At 44.4% G+C, this 4,405-nt stretch overlaps 1 protein-coding gene across 2 annotated transcripts in view; it reads right to left on the bottom strand.

Moving 5' to 3' along the window:
* LOC138602639 (junction plakoglobin-like) overlaps nt 1–3,399 on the bottom strand; it is a 42,262-nt gene extending 38,863 nt beyond the window's left edge. For both annotated transcript variants that reach the window (XM_069674144.1, XM_069674145.1), the window contains exon 1: nt 3,296–3,399. The gene's annotated coding sequence lies outside the window, so the exon portion shown is untranslated. The remainder of the gene's footprint in view (nt 1–3,295) is intronic.
* Nucleotides 3,400–4,405: the final 1,006 nt, after the last annotated feature.

Genomic DNA, 4,405 nt, shown 5'->3' with positions numbered 1-4,405 from the left:
GGAAGAATGTCTCTGTTGCCAAGAGTGGGACCTGTTAATGCCCGATATTGGTGGTCTTGTTGTGTCTAAGGATGATACCTCAGACACTACACAATGCTGTGCAGCCACGTTAGAGGATTTCCCCCCTCTGATCAACCGGGTTGTGTTGCAGACATTCTTTCATGTGCCCAAAATAAACTGGAGAAGGCAGCCAAGACCACAGGGACCAAACAGGCAACTATCTATCCAGTGAGTAGACCCAACATATTTAAATGCATCTAATTTCTTTACCTATAAGTGTCACTGTTTCTGGTTACACAAAAAAAGATCTTACTCAAGGATCTTTTGAGGACGATCCTTGTAGTGATCATTTCTGTAATGCTGTCGAACACCTGGGGTAACAATCTGAGCCTGTCTGTGGCAAAAACAAGCACTTTTAGTGGACGTACTTTGATTAGGCACATTTGACCCAGTCAGCCATTGCGGCCGTATCGCAGCTACAGCAGATTCCACCTACTGGACTGAAGTTTTTGTTCCTTGGAATCATTTCAACACCCAAATTTGTAAAAAAAAATAGGGCACAGGTTTAAAAATATCAAACTTCTCCTTTAAGTGTTAAACTGTCTGCTCACACTGATCTTTGACCTCCACTGACACACCTGAGCCCACTAACATGCTACAGCTGAGAGACATATTAGAAGCAAGGTGTTTCACCTGGACAGGTGTTATTATCAGCAGACTGAGGTGAAACACTGAGGTGATATTTAAGAACATCTTTAAGTGAACAAACTGACCCAATTGGCCCCAGACTGTCAGGACGGGGAAACATCTTCCACCCTCATCCTGAACACTGGTGTTCCCCAGGGGTGTGTGCTGAGCCCTAACCTGTATAACTGCCTACCTGTCCATGCAACAACCATGTCTTCAGCCTGATCTCCATCAACCATGGGTCAACATACAGAGATGAATAACCTGACAGCCTGGTGTACCAACAACCTCATTCTTAATAATAGGAAGAAGAATAATAGCAATGATTCCTAACAAGAAGACAAAGGAGACTGTAGTAGAACTCAGGAGGAAGAAGAGAACAAACCGTCCAGTGCTCATTAACAGTGAGGCAGTGGAGAGAGTCTCCAGTTTCTCTCTACACAGTGGACGACACAACAGCGTCTCTATTTTCTGAGGACTCTGAGGGGAGCCGGTCTGCTGCAGAACATTCAGGTGATCTTCTACAGGTGCACTGTGCAGAGTATCATCCCATCCTGCATCACATCATGGTTACAGCTGCACCAAGAAGGACCAGAGAGCAGCACCATCAGGGCCACCCAGAGTTTGAGTTAGACCGCGCTGGGACAGCTATGATGTTAACTGTTTTTATTGTTATTTTAATTTTATTAAATTACTTCAAGATCTCTAATAATTATAGGTTTAACTCAGGGAGGCCATCACAAGTTCTTTGTATTGTTGTCTTGCACATCAGTATAAGGACAATAAAGCTTCGTATTCTGATGGTCAGTGTGAGAACTAACAGTCAGGTAACTTTAATTTGAAAAGCTGCAGGAAGTCTCGGTTGCAGCCGTGCAGCAGTAAAGTTTGAGCGTTTTCAGAAATGATGAGAATCAAAGAGAATGATGTGTGTGTGAAGTTACAGTCAGGCTGAGCTCTGCTGGAGCTTTAATCTGCAGGTTCACACCTTCAGATCACAGGTTAGAGAGTTTATACAGAGAGAGAGAACAACATCACACATCCACACACTCTGCGAGACACAGGACATGAGGCTCCGCCCCCAGGACACAAGACTCCGCCCCCAATAAGAAATACAGAGTCCCGCTGAGAGAAAACAGCTGGTACTCTGAACAGTCTGATCTGTGTGTGAGCAAGAGACATGACTACAGTTCTTATAGAACTCACTGCACTGTGCTAAAAGTACCATAAGTAATACAAGTAATAAAAGTCATATAAGAAACATGTACTTTAAGTAGCATGTCTGTGAAGATTCTCCGTCATCCAGGTTATGGTAATTCTAAGCTTAGTCCAAAAAGGCAACTGGACTTGGTTGAAGTTCTTGAAGATGTTTCACGTCTCACCCGAAAGGCTTCTTCAGTTCTGAAAACAGTTCTGAAAACTGAAGAAGCCTGTAGGCTTCTCAGTGAAGTGTCTTCAACAACTTCAACCGAGTCCAGTCACCTTTTGGACTAAGCTTAGATTGTACTTTAAGTACTTTGGGTGACAGAGCAGCGACCTGGCACAGTTACAGCCTGAATGACATGAAACCATGTCACAACTTCAAGTCTGTTTAAACACTTTAAACAGGGTTTATAAATATTAATGAGGTCCAACACAGGTGAGAGGTCACACTGAGTCCTGTTCATCACACACGTGTAAACACACATTCAAAGACACACACACACACACACACACACACACAATACTGAGCAAGCAGAGCAGAGCAGCACCACCCAATCACACGCACCGATGCTCAAACACACTTGGCGAGCCGTCAGCTGCTACACACCCAGCCAGAGAGAAAGAGTGTGTGTGTGTGTGTGTGTGTGTGTGTGTGTGTGTCCTGAAGGACTCTGTCTACACCACAGAATTACTTCACAGCTTCACCAAAAACATCTGCTGGGAGTGACACACTCCTCACACATACACACACACAAATACACACACAGTATGTACACACAGCAACACACACAAATACACACTCCAAAAGAAGAAGAGATGGAGGATGTTCTTATCAGAAATTATGTTTGTTTCTCTTTTCCTTCGTCAGTGAAGCTCTCTGACCTGACAGACTGTGTGTGTGTGTGTGTGTGTGTGTGTGTGTGTGTGTGTGTGTGTGTGTGTGTGTGTGTGCATGACAGAGAGAGAGGGAGAGAGAGAGAGAGAGAGAGAGAGAGAGAGAGAGAGAGAGAGAGAAATGAATGGATGCAGGAGGATGCACAGAGACATGAGGCGACAAAACCACAGCAGAGACTCCAACACACACACACACACACACACACACACATTTATATATGAAGCAGCGACATCAAAGCCCAGAGCACTGCAAGCTCTCATTTTCATCTTTGAACTCAGACATCATCTTCATCATCTTCATTACCCTGCACACACACACACACACACGCACACCTACAGTGATGCAGGTAAAAAGACAATTCTGTGCGCGCGCTGGTGTGTGTGTCTGATGTATGTGAAAGAGGCTGCAGCTCTGTGTGTGTCTGATGATGAAGACGGTGGTCACTCTTCATCACGTCTGCACACTGAGCTCGTGCTCGTGTCACGTGCACTCAGCCTCAGGTCAGCAGCTCACCTGGTTCTCTGACAGCAGCGTCCTCTCCTCACGGTGAATCCTCCGCAGCGAATCCGCCTCTGAGTGTCGGTCCACCGGGGAACTCTTGGAGCTCTGCTCGGAGCTTATCCGCCTCACGGAGCTCAGACAGCCGGGCGGATTGAGGAGGAGGAGGAGGACCGGCAGCGGCTCCGCTACAGCGTCACACTGAGGAGGGACGTGCGGGGAGACAGGAGGTCTCACTCTGTTAGAAAGAGAGGAGTCACATTCATGCCGCGCACTGAGTTAGATTATTTTTAATGTTATTATAATTAATATTTAATAAAATGAGCCAGTTTGATGGAATCTGACAGATTCACATGGAGATCAGAGCTCACGTTCATAAACAAACATCATTATTTAATGTAATAAACATCAGGAACACCTGAAGAGACAGAAATCAATTACCTGTTTATTGTTGTTTATTTCAGATGTTGTTGGGCGGGTTACTGAGTATGTCTGAGTGTGAACATAGGACGAAGTTAAAACTGTCTTTACATTAGTGCCAGCAGGTATGAATTCTCTATCAAGCCTTCAGAATATCTCAGTATGAACATGCTAACATTATCTCCCTCTGTGCTGTGTAAACATGTATTCAGTACTGTTACTGATATACACATTTGTATAAATCAGTTATATGAGTCATTATAATATTCTTCTGAGAAACCTCATTTATTATTTCCACCCTGAACACCGTCTCTGCTGTTCCTTACAAAGTGAGCCCTTCTGTCAGACATAGAGGATCTGTGTAGGCAGCAGTGCGCAGACTCCGTGCTAAGAGCGCAGAGACGGCCAAAATTATTAAATAGTGACAGTCTGTCATTAATGTACTGTTTTTGTGATTCTGTATATTTATATATAATCACAAAGGTCACCTGAGGTTACAGACAGACAGATGCAGAGCGAGACCCACCATGAATGCACCATGAGCCAGAAACACTTCCTTTCAGACACTGAATATAGTTTAGTTCCAACTGCTACAATAATGAACATCAGTCTGACTTTGTCATTATTATTATAATAGTTATTGTCATAGAGATGAACAGAGTGTGGGGCTGCTTCTGCTCGAGGTGTCTGCCTGTTACAGGAAGT

Source organism: Semicossyphus pulcher, unplaced genomic scaffold, assembly GCF_022749685.1.
Source record: "Semicossyphus pulcher isolate SPU_LCO1_2020_fin unplaced genomic scaffold, fSemPul1.0.p SCAF_23, whole genome shotgun sequence".
Taxonomy (NCBI): Eukaryota; Metazoa; Chordata; class Actinopteri; order Labriformes; family Labridae; genus Semicossyphus; species Semicossyphus pulcher.
Note: the sequence above shows the minus strand (reverse complement) of the source record. Positions and strands in the feature narration are given on the sequence as shown.